Raw genomic sequence first — 16,600 nt, 5'->3', positions numbered from 1 at the left:
TGGTGCTCAATCTTCTTTTTGGTCTAACTCTTGTACCCATACATGACTACTGGAAAAGTCTTTGCTTTGACTAGACGGACCTTTTCCATCAAAGTAACATCTCTGCTTTTTAATACACTAAGTTTGTCATATCTTTTCTTCCAAGGAGTAGGTGTCCTTTAATTTCATGACTGCAGTCACCATCTGCTATGATTTTGGAGCCCAAAAAAATAAAGTCTGTTTCTATTCTCATTGTTTCCCCATCTCTTTGCCACAAAGTGATGGGACTGGATGCCATGACCTTCATCAGTCCCATCCCTTCACTTTGGACAAATATCTACCTTGTGGTGTGTGTGCTTCTCTCCCCATCTTGCTACAGCCTGAAATGCTCTCCCTCTCCTGTCCTCTGTTTCCTTGAACTGTGTAAGTCTGCACTCAGGCATTATCTCTAGAAAAGCCATCCCTGACACCTTTTTCTACATTTTTTGTGAAACTCCAGTGTCTAGTATTGAGCAGAAACCTGAGAAATAATTATTGAATAAGAGACACTGGGGCTCTGTATCAACCTAGAGGGGTGGGATGGGGAGGGAGATGAAAAGGAGGTTCAAAAGGGGAGATCTGTGTGTACCTATGGGTGACTCATGTTGAGGTTTGACAGAAAACAACAAAATTCTGTAAAGCAGTTATCCTTCAATAAAAAAATAATAATATATATATAAACACTGTATATACCGAGGTGACTTTTAAGAGCTTGTCCTCTGCAGTCTAGGAGCCAAGAGGATAGACATGTAAAGAAATAATTTACAGTTCAGATTTATATATATCACTAGGAAAATCTAGAAAGATACACTAGAAAAATCTTTAAAGTACTAAGGGAGCTACAAGGAAAGGTGTACCTCTTTATCAGGGGAAAGATGGCAGTAATCAAAGACAGCTTCACGAAGCAGGTTGAACGTTAAAAGATGAAAAATAATTTGTTGGAAGAGTAGAGGGAAGCATTTCAGATGAAGGAACTGACAAAAGCTAAAAAGTATGAATAATTTTGTAAACCATGAATAATGTTGCAGTTGATGCTTGACATGTTGTTTAAAAGGTCCTGTTATGAAATAGAGAAGAGAATGTATGGTGACTTTATATGTCTGTCCTGTATTTTGTTTGGTTTCTGATTGTTTTATTCACTGCTGTTTGGATCAATCTGTGACTGAATCTTTGAGCTGTTTGTGTGCCTGTAACCTGGTAACATCTGATATTTCCCAAATGGTTTGTTGACGTTTTCAGGTCATTGGAAGTAGTTCTTAAAGAAGTACATATTCATTTGAAGATTAAGATTGATTTAATCTGTCGTTTCATACAATGTTTTAGATCTCTGTTTTAAATGAGGATTATGTCTTTTATCTAAACATTCCGAGTAATTTTAACTAAACATGAAGGTCTGTCAAGAGAACTAGACTTGAAAATGATAACAGAGGAAGAATAAGAAAAACTTGATGAAGATGAGAATAACCATGCACAGGTATGTAAAACTGTAAATTTTAATATATGGTGTAGTACTATATGAGAAAATGTGCATCAAACAAGGCAAATTAGAATGGAAAGATAAGTTAACACCCATTACAAATGAGTTAAAGCAGAAGGTCAGTGAAATTTTGTGAGGAATACCAAATTACTGTTTCTCCTGAGGAAGAGCCACAACGTGGTAACACTAAAGAAGGAGCAAACCAAAAGGAAGTAGCTCCTAATCTCACAAATAATATACCTGATTGTGAGGAAAAAGATGCATTTGGAGTATCTGTCTCTGTAGTATTCCAAGCATTTCCTGAACAAAAAGATCCCAGTCTCAAAAATGTTTTTCCTTGGTCTGTAAACTCTGGGTCCCTTGGATAGACTTGTCGGTCATCTTCAAAACTTTGTTTCCCTGAAAATAAAGTAGACTTTGAAAATTATCAACTACACATTGAACATGTGTTTATGAAAATTGAGGACAGTTTTTATACAATACAGAAAATAAAAAAAGTATGGGAGCTGGTAGTTATATTCGAAGTGAAAGACCAAAAGGTTGATATACAAATGTCACAAAATATGAGGCAAGATCAAACTAATCGGAAACTAGACATGGGACAGGCATGTCATTCTAGTCTGTGGCTTCTCTACTCTGGTAAGATGAAACATAGAATTCAAATAAAAATTCACATTCCCCTTGCTGTTGTTAAAATACTGATCTGAAAAATAAAGCAATGTATGACTGGTTCCAGAAGCCACTGCATGCAGATAATTGCAGTGCTAGTGACAATAAAAGCATGGAACCTGAATTAGAAAATGGGAATTCTTCTCCACCTAATAGTCACAGCACATCTGAAGTGTATGTAAATTAAGAATTAGAGAAGGATATGCAGAGGTTTAAGAATGAAATAGAGGTTTAAGAATGAATTAAATGAAATAGGTTTAAGAGGTTTCAAGTAGAGTTGCTGGCTCTGGAAAAAGAGAAAATTTAACTTCCAAAAGTTTCTCATTTTCTCTTGCTTTTTTTTTTCTCTTTCTTGATGATGTGGTCCATTTTGGTTTTCCATTTATGAATAAAGCGGGGTCATCCAAAAAGGTAATTGTGTAGAAATCGATTATTATCTCAATAACAAGAATTCAGGAAACTATTTTCATGGCTTTTGTCTTTCAATCAATCCTCATATCTAATTCTTCTCTGTCAGTCTTCATATGGACTGGGAAACTCATTTAGCTATTTACCATGTGGGCTTCTGAGCCAGAATAAGCACCAAGGGAATTGCTTAAGAAAAATAATCAGCTAGGCTTTTGCATTTTTTTTTCACCTTTAACTCTGTTGGGTTAAATATAAGTTATATTTCCATAAAGTGGGAAGGAAGCACTGACTGAGATGGGATTTGAACATGTGTTCCCTCTAATCTCTTCATTGTGGTTGAATATGTGTGATCTTCTCTGCTTTCTGCAATCGCTGGGCACTTAGATTTCCAGCATGGCCGCTTCAGGATCTTTTTAATAACAAATACATGTGCTCCCACATATGCTTTACTCAGCACTCTCAGGTGTTTCTTTTGAGACAGACCTTTCCATTACGTTGTTTACTAAAATGTAGAAAGTTTTGACATGTGTGATTTTGTTACATAATGTGTGTGTGTGTGTGTGTGTGTGTGAAAGTTGCTCAGTCATGTCCAACTCTTTGCAAACCCTTGGACTGTAGCCTGCCAGGCTCCTCTGCCCATGGAATTACCCAGGCCAGAAAGAATGCCAGAGTGGCTAGCTGTTCCCTTCTCCAGATGATCTTCCTAACCCAGGGATTGAACCCAGGTCTCCTGCATTGAAGGTGGATTCTTTAATATTTGAGCCAGCAGGGAAGCCCATAGGTAGTATAAACCCTGAGCAAAAAAGAAAAAAAAAAGTGTTTATCTACAAAGGAGAAGACTGAGTTCTGAGATGCTGTGAGATTTTTCTTTCTTCAGTAATAGGTTTTTAAAATTGTCTGTTTGCTCTTTTGTGTAAGAGGTGCTTTGACTGAGTTTGAACAACAGACAAAAAGACAAAAAAAAAAAAAAGTAAACAAAAAAACTCTATGTATTCACCTGTTTAAAAAAAAAAAGAAAAAAGATGAGCCCTACCCCAAATTAAGGCACTGAGTTATTGTATCATCTCTTTTGGTGCCATAAAATGCTAGGGAGTGCCAGTTTAGGGGCCTTAAACAAAACCTTGAATATTTTTTTTTTATTGCTGTTTTTGGTAAATAGTGGGACAATATTAGGTAATTATTTCTATACCCTCTAGCTGTAAGGTTTGATGGTTAATGAATGTGGAATTGAGAAGCATTACTTATATTCCAGAATTCCACACTAACTAACAATTCCTCAGTTTCATTCTGCTCCTTGTGTTTTCGTAAACTCTGGTCCATTTATTTTTTTTTTAATTTTATTTTATTTTTAAACTTTAGTGAACACCGTCACTTTTTTGCTATCTCCCGGATCCAAGTGAAAAAAAAAAAAAAAAGAATTGTAAAAAGCAAAGGGGAAAGAATAGCTTTAGTGCAGAGAGAAGAATGCTTCCTTTCTGAGGCGCGAAGGTGTCACATCCTCTACATCTGGCTGTTTAATGGAAAATCCAGGTAGTAAAGACCAAAGAGGACAGATTTTGTGTCTTTGCCTTTTTATTTCTCTGTCTCTGCCAGTCAGATGGGGAAGACTGAATATAAATAATTGCATCTTATTAAGAAAGCCATTTTTGAAATTTTGGGGATTTTTTTTCCTCAAACAGAAAGGAGCAGATTTTACAAAAAATTCAGTGACTTGTAAGTGATTAAAATAAACACAAAAATATTTTTTTTTTATTTTATTTTATTTTTAAACTTTACATAACTGTATTAGATTTGCCAAATATCAAAATGAATCCGCCACAGGATATTTTTATCACTTAAATTCAGGGTGAGCACTGAGTCAAATAATAAAATTGAAAACAAAGATCTTTATAATCAATACATAGCAATTATTATTAGTGTCAAACTTCCATTAAAGGTTGAAGAAGAAAAGAAGCACAAAAATAGTGAAGTGGAAGTGTCAGAGAACATATGTGATGCTGCTGATGAGAGTGGATTGTTTCAGCAGAGAAAGAGTGGAGGAAACAGCAACCAGGAGTTTCCTGCTATGCAGAATGAGGGTTCTGATAGGTAATCCTATATCAATATTTAACAGCACATCCCTTGTTATGTTCCTATAAAATAATTTCTAACGAGCTAATGTTTGTGATGTACAGATTTTATATTTTACTACAGATATGGTTATTTTTAATACTCTTGTCCTTTAGCCTTATTACTAGAGTGCCTTTGTTAACATACCACCATGTTACATATTAGAGTATTCTGGATTTGACTGCATATTTGCCTTAATCAGTGTGTTGTATATTTAAATTTGTTTTGTCACTAATGAACTTCCTTTCATTTCAGTTTGAGGACTTCTTTAGCATTTCTCATGAGCTGGAACTAGTGGTGATGAACTCCATCAGGTTTGCTTTGTCTGGGACAGTTTTTATTTCTCTTTCATTTCTGAAAGACAACTTTTCTGGAAAGAGTACTCTTGGCTGGCAGGTTTTTCTCTCCTAGCTCTTTGAGTATGTCCATGGAGGGAGGCCAAATTGCTCATGGTGGCGGAAGAACCGATGAGGCATTGGTCTTTCAGCCGTGATGTTGCTGTTGCCACATCATGCATGTGGTTTAAAAGTGAGTTCTCCTCCCCTGGCCAAATATTTCCTTGGTTTCTTCTTTCATGGTATATGTGCCTCATGTCATTTAAAATACCACCTAAATTAAGTGTGGCCTTTTTCTGTGAATTCTCTTCTTTGTTTATTTTTGGCTGCCCTGAGTTTTTGCCGCTGCAGTACTTGGGCTTCTCAGGGTGGTGGCTTCTCTTGATGCTGAGCGTGGGCTCTAGGGTGCTAGCTTCAGTAGCTGTGGAGCACAGTTTAGTTGCACCATGGCATGTGGGATCTTCCCTGACCAGGAATGGAATGACTTCCCCCTTTATTGGTAGGTGGACTCCTAATCACTGGGCCACCAGGAAAGTCCCTAAATTCACTATTATTATATTTAGAAGCAAAACAAAAAATATAGTGGAAATCTACTTATGACTCCCAAAAGAGTCAAGGTGCTTAACCAGTGAACTCCAGGTTTTCAATGTAGCCCATGAGGTTCTTCTCAGTGTCTTTCCAGAGGCATCTCTCTACTTTCTTCCATGTATTTTGTGCTCTTCCTTCCAGGTTCCTCGGAAACAACCCAGATGCCCTGTGCCTGATGTTTGTGCTCACATTTGAATCTCCAAGTAGAATTATTTTCTCCCTTTTCTGTTTCTCATGACATCTCTTCATTTCTTCTGCAAATTCTTCCTTATTTCACTTATCACTTTCATATATTAAGTTTTATATATCATATTGTATCATAATCATATCTGTGTTTGAAGGAAGAATTTGTTTTCTTGCATATGGTTGGTACTCTATAACTGTCTTGTGAATTAATCAATGACTTAACATGGGTAAGAGTTGGAATTTCTAAGAATTAGTTGTTTTTTATTCTTTATCAGTTGAATTATTGGAAAACATTGGCTTTTTTGTGGACTTTTTAAAGTAGCAATCCTGGTGTGCACAGGAAGGAAGTAAAGAAAAAGTATGATGACAAATGGACACCGGACAAATGTGTCATGGCACCAATATTTGAAAAGACCGATTCACTGACTGGTGGTCTGCTGCACGTGAATGATGACAGCATTTTAAGGGAAATGGATCAGGGTGATGACAGGTACATTCTCCAGATTCCTTGTTTGTAGGGGAAGAAATATTAGCACTGAATACTTCTTCTGGAAATAAAGCAGCATTATACAGTGCTCAGGCCAAGACAAGAGATTTCTCAACTCTAGTGGATGAACACTGCTGAAAGGTTAAGGTGAGGACCAGTGCCTTTGGCCAGAAGTCATTTCAGTAAATAGTGCCCTTGGAAGCTGGACTGTAATGAATGCATGTAAACATTCAGTAGGGAATGTTATTGGGACAGGCAATGAAGAACTGGATGGTAACTGAAGAGGAATATGGAGTTCACAGGTGTTACTTGTTTTATGTTAAGAAGGGAGCTTTTAGAGTATGTATGCTATTGAAGGGAGACAGCAATGGCAACCCACTCCAGTACTCTTGCCTGGAAAATCCCATGGGCAAAGGAGCCTGGTAGGCTGAAGTCCATGTGGTTGCTAAGAGTCAGACACGACCGAGCGACTTCACTTTCACTTTTCACTTCCATGCATTGGAGAAGGAAATAGCAACCCACTCCAGTGTTCTTGCCTGGAGAATCCCAGGGACAGGGGAGCCTGGTGGGCTGCCGTCTATAGGGTTGCACAGAGTCGGACACGACTGAAGTGACTTAGCAGTAGCAGCAGCATGCTATTGGAAATGAGCCAGCAGACGGCATGTTTATTTAGTTTAGTCTTGTTTGCATCTCCAATACTAGGAAGCTTATTGATTGTATGACATTATCTTTAAACTATTACAGTGAATTAATTGTACATACTACTTCTGTTCATGTATAGTTTTATGGTAAGGGCTTGTTCATTGGTTCTGAAGTGTAATATTTCTACATAATGGAATATGCAGATGATTGCTTAAGTTAATTCTATCATATATAGATTTTCAAAAATTACATAATTGTGGATTTACAAACACTTAGGCTATACTGAATAAGATATGGTCGTTCCTTGATGTAGCTATGATTTTGTAAGGTGCTCTGAAACATCACATCATACTAACTTCATAGTTGTTTATAGATTCCAGGGAAAAGGGGAAGATTTTGTTTATATTCAATAGAAAAACATTATTAGCAGTCTTTCACAAATTATTCCTTTTTCATGATAAAGATCTAAATGACAAAACTCATTCTTCCTTTACTAAGGGTGTCATTAGCACATATTATGTGCTCAATACATGTATGTCAGATGCATGAAGAAACAGCAGAATGGGTGAATGAATGCCTAGTAATGAATTTCTTTACAGAAAACAAAACTTTATTGACAGTAGATTTGCAAGCTTGCCTACCTCTGAAGTCTTTTTAATTTTTGAGAAATACGTTTTAAGATTCAGAAATCATTATTTATAGCTATAGCTAGACCTGAAATAATACTATAGATTCATTTGCTATCATATTACTTAAAAAGACTTTTCAATATTACTTTCTCAGCATATTTTGGAAGAGCAGTGTTGAAGCCAGACTTCGTGGGTTTGAATTCTGATTCTGTTGGTGACATGCTGAGTGGGCTTGGGCAAGTTCCTCAGCCTTTGTGTCTTCCATTTCTTCCTATACCTATCTCCCAGAATGACTGTGGGAATGAAAATGCCTTTAGGACATGTCAGGTGCTTCTAATAATGCATGGCTGATGCATAGGACGTCCTCAAAAAGCTAATATCTTTCTTAGAAGGACTGAAGGAATACCTCCCAGATAGGTCATATTGCCATAAAAGTTAGCTCTTATTGAAAAGGACAGGTGCAAAAACACTGGTATACTGTTTCCTATCACACAACGCAAGTAACTTTATGTTTTTCCTTTTCCTTGGATCTAACTTTAATACTTTATTAATATTACTGATATATTTTCTGTGTCCTTTAATGCTGCTCTTATTTATTTCTGCATCCTTTATAGACAATTACTTGCCAATGCAAAGAGTTTGTATAAAAAAAAGTTTAGGTATTGTTTGTATTTTTGAATATTTAATGTTAGCCTGAAAAGAATCATTTGTTCTTCTAGGCCTGCAAGGAAAACACAGTATGAAAAGAAGAAGGTACAGTAAAAAAAAAAAAAAAAAAGAAAAAAGAAAAAAAGAACTTTCAAAAATATTATCCTTGTCAAAAATACTTTGTCAAAGGAATAGTGGCAAAATATAAAATCTTCCTTTGCTGTAGAGAAGTCTACTTTGAACACATCATTTAGAAACACTGTTGATAAAGTTATCCTTTTGATAAAAATCTCTTCTTTTAAGAAATGTCTGAAAAAAAAGAAATGTCTGTTTTTGTTTTGATATGGAGATTTATCACCTCTGTACATTTGGTGTATTTATACATATATAAGGACATTGTGAAATAGTATTGTTTACATGTAGGTCAAAGAACAAATTAATTACGTGAATGAACTGCACGACTTAACTCAGTTGTCCAAGACTGTTTCTGAGGATGGTGATGTGCTTTACTCTACGAACTCCATGTTGCAAGTAGAACCTCTCAACATGGGGTGTAAAGGTAGGACCGCAGTGTAAATGTTAACGGAAAGCCTGTCTGTGTATAGAGTAGTGATATATGCACACCTTGTCAGTACTTCTCTAGAGCCAGGGATATGTTACAATGCTGTGCATCTCAGAAGTTTGTTTTGCATTAAAAGGACATGAAAGTGAGTGTATGCTCTGAGCCACAGGCCTATGATACTCTCACTCACTGTACTTTCTGTTGACTCTTCTTCTTTCCTATGCCTTCACCCATGGTCAGGTCAGCATCGTTTTCCTCCTAGAGTAACAAAAATAATCTCAGGACTTCTTTCCCTGCCACTCCACCTGGCAGAACCTCGGTCTGCACAGCAACTGTAATTATTGCCTATTTTTAAATATTCAGGTCTCATCATGCTACCCCCTTGCTTCAAGCCCAACTGTTGCCTCTCTTTGCTGCATGGTTAAAGGTCACAATTGTGTGGTTCCATCTGGTTTTAGTTTTTACCCTTCTTTCTACATGAATTCTAGAATCAGCTTGACAGTTCCCTAAAATGTCTGCTGGTCTTAACGTTTCATTTTCCTTCAGTTCAAAATACTTTGTACTTTCTCTTTTCATTCCCTTTTTGATCCAAGCGTTATTTAGATCTGTGTGATTTAGTTTCCCAATACTGTGAGTTTCCAGAGATCCTTCTGTGGCTTTTGCTTCTCATGATTCATTAGGTGCATCCAGAGGGGTTCTGGGGCTAGGGCTGATGATTTCCAGCCTTGGAGGCAAGACCTTGCTGACTACCCTGTTCATTCTGCTGGTACCTAGGAATTTTCCAGCCTGGCTCATGAGAATAGATAGAATTTCTGGGACTGAGTGAGCACCAGTCACAGACCCCTATAGTCTTTTCAGATGGTTTCTCCCTGGTCTCAGGTGGTTTCTCCCAGATGGGCTCTGTTCCTTCCTCTGCTGAATACCCAAGGGGCTCCTCCTCAGATCTCCAGGGTCCTTTTTCTCTCTGTTCCACTCTCTCCTCTCCATGGTTCTAATCTGTGATCTCTGCCCACTTTGGTTCACCAGACTGTCAGCTTCATCACCTCCTGTCAGGGAGTCTGGCTAACTCAGCTTCCATTCCTTCTCCTCGTGTTGGGGCCTGGAAATTCTCTCAAGGCAGTGAGCTGGGGCATTCCTTAGGCTAACCTCATGTGTTTCCAGGATCATTGTCTTTCATTCCCCGAAGTCCTTTGTCATGAAAATCATTGTTTAATGTATTTTGTTAGTATTGTTTTTGCTCATTCCACTCAGGAACGTAAATCAGTAGCTTTTCACTCTGTCTTGGTTAAAAAGATAATGGCAAATGTATTCTTTTTAATGGCTGAGTAATACTCCATTGTGTATATGTACCATAGCTTTCTTATCCATTCATCTGCTGATGGACATCTAGGTTGCTTCCATTCCTGGCTATTATAAACAGTGCTGTGATGAACATTGGGGTACATGTGTCTCTTTCAATTCTGGCTTCCTCAGTGTGTATGCCCAGCACTGGAATTGCTGGATCATAAGGCAGTTCTATTTCCAGTTTTTTAAGGAATCTCCACACTGTTCTCCATAGTGGCTGTACTAGTTTGCATTCCCACCAACAGTGTAGGAGAATTCCCTTTTCTCCACACCCTCTCCATTTGAATCAGTTCTAATGAGGTGGATGAAATTGGAACCTATTATACAGAGTGAAGTAAGCCAGAAAGAAAAACACCAACACCGTATACTAATGCATATATATGGAATTTAGAAAGATGGTAACAATAACCCTGTATACGAGACAGCAAAAGAGACACTGATGTATAGAACAGATTTTGGACTCTGTGGGAGAGGGAGAGGGTGGGATGATTTGGGAGGATGGCATTGAAACATGTATAATATTATATATGAAATGAGTCACCAATCCAGGTTTGATGCACAATACTGGATGCTTGGGGCTGGTGCACTAGGACGACCCAGAGGGTTGGTATGGGGAGGGAGGAGGGAGGAGGGTTCAGGATGGGGAACACATGTATACCTGTGGCGGATTCATTTTGATATATGGCAAAACCAATACAATATTGTAAAGTTAAAAAATAAAATAAAATTTATTTAAAAATAAATAAATAAAAAACATAATGGCAGCTGGAGATTGTCCACAGGGTTGTTCTTTCTACTCTACTTACTACTTCCTGCTCATCCTTCTTTTCTTAATGTGACATCTCTTACCTAGGAAAATCTTTCCTGGACCCAGTCTATGTCAAGTTCTGTTATGTGATCATAGAACTCTCTTTTCTTAGAGTATCTATCTGAGTTCATAATTATTTTATTCATCTTTGTCTTCTACTAGACTTCAAGCTAAACAAGACCCAGGGGCATCTGTTTTATTTGCAGAGTTTTAGAATAATGTCTTCCACATTATAGACCCTTAATACTTGTTCAGTGTGTGGATGAGTGAACATGAAAGGCACAGTGCTTTATACTCAAAAATTACTCACATAAAGTTTTGTTTGTTTGTTTCTATCTTTGTTTTCTTCATCATGCAGATTCTGTTGGCTTGTTGAATATTCAGGATACAATTATTTTGCATTAAAATTAGTAGATTTTCAAAGAAGCCACTGTGAACTACTTAGAGGAGAATTTTACAGAATGAAAAGTAATGTTTGTGGGCTACAAAAAGAGCTGTCAGAAACCAAAGAAGTGAAATCACAGTTAGAGCATCAGAAAGTGGAGTGGGAACGAGAGCTCAGCAGCTTGAGGTACTGTACACCTCACCTTTAAAGAAATATGTGAACTATTGTTTCCATTAATACTGCAGAGACGTAGACATGTTATAAGGACTAACTTATCCTCTAGAATTTGACAGAGGAGAAAGTGTTACTAGTATTGTGGAGTGTTAAATTCTTGGAAATAATATATCAGGTTATTAACAGTGAATGCTTCTAATAACTTAATGTATATTTTTCCAAATCATCATTTTCATGAGCATACAGAAGTCCACCATAATGGAAACCCCATTAAATATTTACCAAATTGACTTTCAGGTGCTTTTCACGTTTCTGTATTCTATTTAATACTACAAGGAACACCTTTTCTATAAATTGATTTCTACCTTTCTAATTATTTTAAATACATTTTCTTTAATATCATATAATTTGGTCAAATTATGAGAACTTAAAAATGGTCCGTGACCTATATTTCTAAACTATTCTTAGGAAAGTTTATATTATTTTACATTCCCACCTGCAGATTTATGAAGTAACCATTTTTCTCAAGAGAAAATGAAAACAAAATTTATGCAGTTTTATTCTTAACCCTCTGTCTGAAAACAGTGACCATGATATTGTATTCCCCCCATGTTTACTATTTTAAACATTGTGAAGAGGGACCGAAAGTTATTGCAGCAGTGAATAATCTCATGATTTTCTAAGAAGAGTTTTAAATTTTGCAGATTCACCTTAAAGCAAGATAAGAGAATAGAAGGAATGCCAAGATGTTATATGAAAAAATGAGGGAGCATTTAAGAAGAAAAGAAGACCAATATAGTAAAGAAGTTGAAGTGAAAGAGCACCTAGAACTCACTTTCCAAGCAGTAGAAGTGAAAGTGAAGACTGAGAGAAATAATCTGAATCAGGTAGAGTAATCTTTGGTAAAAATTTCAAATTTCTAACACGATTTTATCAATATTATTTATAATATCCCCTTTGTAAAAAATACCATTTATTTAGTGTCATTTAGAAGGCAATGGCACCCCACTCCAGTATTCCTGCCTGGAAAATCCAATGGATGGAGGAGCCTGGTGGGCTGCAGTCCATGGGGTCTCTAAGAGTCGGACACGACTGAGCGACTTCATTTTCACTTTTCACTTTCATGCATTGGAGAAGGAAATGGCAACCCACTCCAGTGTTCTTGCCTGGAGAATCCCAGGGACAGGGGAGCCTGGTGGGCTGCCGTCTATGGGATCGCACAGAGTTGGACACGACTGAAGTGACTTAGCAGTAGCAGTAGCAGTTCTTTAGTGTTATAGGAAATTTTAGGTTAATTGTTAAAAACAAAAGAAAAGAAATTCAAAGTTCCCAAAGTAACAAGGCCGGAAAAAAGAATTATATGATCCTGACCAAAGGAATATTTCATGCAAAGATGAGCTCGATAAAGGACAGAAATGGTATGGACCTAACAGAAGCAGAAGATATTAAGAAGAGATGGCAAGAATACACAGAAGAACTGTACAAAAAAAAGACCTTCACCACCCAGATAATCATGATGGTGTGATCACTGACCTAGAGCGAGACATCCTGGAATGTGAAGTCAAGTGGGCCTTAGGAAGCATCACTACAAACAAAGCTAGTGGAGGTGATGGAATTCCAGTTGAGGTCTTCCAAATCCTAAAAGATGATGCTGTGAAAGTGCTGCACTCAATATGCCAGCAAATTTGGAAAACTCAGCAGTGGCCACAGGACTGGAAAAGGTCACTTTTCATTCCAATCCCAAAGAAAGGCAATGCCAAAGAATACTCAAACTACTGCACAATTGCACTTATCTCACATGCTAGTAAGTAATGCTCAAAATTCTCCAAGCCAGGCTTCAGCAATATGTGAACTGTGAACTTCCTGATGTTCAAGCTGGTTTTAGAAAAGGCAGAGGAACCAGAGATCAAATTGCCAACATCCGCTGGATCATGGAAAAAGCAAGAGAGTTCCAGAAAAGCATCTATTTCTGCTTTATTGACTATGCCAAAGCCTTTGACTGTGTGCATCACAATAAACTGGAAAATTCTGAAAGAGATGGGAATACCAGACCACCTGATCTGCCTCTTGAGAAATTTGTACGCAGGTCAGGAAGCAACTGTTAGAAGTGGACATGGATCAACAGACTGGCTCCAAATAGGAAAAGGAGTTCATCAAGGTTACCCTGTTTGTTTAACTTATATGCAGAGTACATCATGAGAAATGCTGGACTAGAAGAAACACAAGCTGGAATCAAGATTGCCAGGAGAAATATCAATAACCTCAGATATGCAGATGACACCACCCTTATGGCAGAAAGTGAAGAGGAACTAAAAGGCCTCTTGATGAAAGTGAAAATGGAGAGTGAAAAAGTTGGCTTAAAGCTCAACATTCAGAAAACGAAGATCATGGCATCAGGTCCCATCACTTCATGGGAAATAGATGGGGAAACAGTGGAAATAGTGTCAGACTTTATTTTTCTGGGCTCCAAAATCACTGCAGATGGTGACTGCAGCCATGAAATTAAAAGACGCTTACTCCTTGGAAGGAAAGTTATGACCAACCTAGATAGCATATTCAAAAGCAGAGACATTACTTTGCCAACAAATGTTCATCTAGTCAAGGTTATGGTTTTTCCTGTGGTCATGTATGGATGTGAGAGTTGGATTGTGAAGAAGGCTGAGCACCGAAGAATTGAAGCTTTTGAACTGTGGTGTTGGAGAAGACTCTTGAGAGTCCCTTGGACTGCAAGGAGATCCAACCAGTCCATTCTGAAGGAGCTCAGCCCTGGGATTTCTTTGGAAGGAATGATGCTAAAGCTGAAACTCCAGTACCTTGGCCACCTCATGGGAAGAGTTGACTCATTGGAAAAGACTCTGATGCTGGGAGGGATTGGGGGCAGGAGGAGAAGGGGACAACAGAGGATGAGATGGCTGGATGGCATCACTGACTCAATGGACGTGAGTCTGGATGAACTCCGGGAGTTGGTGATGGACAGGGAGGCCTGGCGTGCTGCGATTCATGGGGTCACAAAGAGTCAGACAGAACTGAGCGACTGATCTGATCTGATCTGATCCTGACATGCTGGGTGCACTTTTTCAAGCAGAGGGAGGAAGAGATCACGTCAATAGCTCACACAATAGATCCTGAGAAACCACAGGGTTGAGAATGGTGTAAAAACTGGAGGTTAAGCTCTCAGCCCACCTCAGGCAACCGATCCTTCAGCCTTGATGGACCATTGGTGAGTGAATAGGTCTAGAAGAGAAGGGGTGCTGAGAGGGACCATCGTGCCTAATTTTACATCAACTTGCCTCTGGCCTTCAATCTAGCAAGCGGCTGAGGGTTGTGGACCCTCCTCCCTCTGTGCCCGTCAGCCCTCTAGTCCACCTGCCCCATGAACAGCTCAGAGCTGACTCCAGCTTTCCCAGCTGCATTCTCCCTCACAGCAGATTCCTCAAGGACAGGTGTTAACTGGCGTCCTTGAGAGGTGCAGGAAGTTTTTTCCATCAGTTGTTAGAAACCAGGCACCCTTGAAGTTGGTTGTCCTTCCTTCTGCAGAGTTCTTGAGTGGCATCTCACAGCAGAGGAATTTGATCCCACACCCGATGTCCCTCTCAAACATGTGCTGGGTCCTATCCCGTAGGTCCTAGCAGCAGATCTCCCTTAATGAAAAGCTCTCAGGAAGAGCTCGGGAAAGTAGTATTTGTAATTCAAATCCATTTTTCTAGAGCAGTCAGGTGGTGACATACGATGGCCTCATCCAATGAGAGGCCTTTAATATTTTCCATAGGAATCGATCTCACATCTTTTGTATCTCAGAGGAGCCGGCACCCTGATTGTGGTTTAGGCAAGGAAGACCATGTGTGGTCCACCATCGACTGCGCTACCCAACCAAGTCCCTCTGCTTTGGAGTGAACGTGTCTGTCACTCCATGCACATCATCACCTTCATTGTCTGAATCAGAGTCCATTCTTGGCTCCACTGTCGTTTCTTTAACCAATACCCTGTCAACGGCCTTTTCACATCATTTACGGTTTTTCATTTTGTAAAAACTGTGACATCAGTTGGAAAAACACTTTTGAACACTTTAAAAAGTTGTTTCTTTAGAATAAACTTATAAAAGTGCCTCCCCTGCACCAAGGGGGGTGGGGGGACTCTTGCTACCAATTAAAGATATTCTGGGTTTTGGTAATGATTTCACTTCCTCGATTGATCATTAGGTTAGTTTATCACTTCCCCTAATGGTAAGGAGGAAACTATAGGCAGTTCAGAGACCACATTTTGGATGTGATTCTTCTACTTGTGAGAAAATGAGCACTCTGCTCTGTTAGTGTCCTATTTCAGTACAAGGAACTTTTGAAAACAGTGATAGATATGGCATAATATATATTTAGTGAGAGTTATTAAGTGTTTTTCATTGTATTTTACCCATCTTACTATTTTAAACATTATGGAGAGATAATGAAAGTTATTGCAGCAGCAAATAATCTGATAGTTTTCTAAGAGCTTTCTAAATTTTAGCTTATTTACCATTAGTGTATGTACCATGAATGAAATAGGAAGTTTATTTTGTATTAATATGTTTATACTAGAGACATGTGGTTTGATGTAAGAAGACTAGTAGAGTCCAAAGACCTGGCGAAAAGGCTGCAGCTTACTCATATTTTTAACTTTTTCCTTTCCAGAATCATTACAGCTAATGAGTTAATTAATGTTTGTAGAAGTGCCTACTACAGTTGTCAATAGGTGTAATTCTTGTAATTGCCTATTAAAATGTTAGAACGTAGCATATTCTCAAGGAAAATTTTTGTACAAAATTTAGTCTATTTATAAAGGGTAAAGGCTCTTACTGTGAAGTAGATATATAGGAGGTATCAAATACAGTGTCGATAAACCTAGCAAGTGGTGTTGTTTATTGAATTATAGTTGATTAAAAATATTCTGTTAGTTTCACATATACAGCACAGTGATTCCAATATATATGTATGTGTGTGTGTGTGTATTATATAAATGGGGCTTCCCTGCTGGCTCAGACTGTAAAGAATCTGCCTGCAATGCAGGAGACCTGGGTTCAGTCCTTGGGTTGGGAAGATCCCCTGGAGAAGGTGGAGAAGGCAATGGCACCCAACTCTAGTACTCTTGCCTAGAAAAT

General features: G+C 38.2%; 1 pseudogene; it reads left to right on the top strand.

The window, feature by feature from the left end:
- The window catches only part of LOC102402385, an 84,686-nt pseudogene that overhangs the window by 50,133 nt on the left and 17,953 nt on the right, over positions 1 to 16,600 (top strand).

The sequence above is a fragment of the Bubalus bubalis genome, chromosome 23 (genome assembly GCF_019923935.1).
Source record: "Bubalus bubalis isolate 160015118507 breed Murrah chromosome 23, NDDB_SH_1, whole genome shotgun sequence".
NCBI lineage: Eukaryota > Metazoa > Chordata > Mammalia > Artiodactyla > Bovidae > Bubalus > Bubalus bubalis.
Note: the sequence above shows the minus strand (reverse complement) of the source record. Positions and strands in the feature narration are given on the sequence as shown.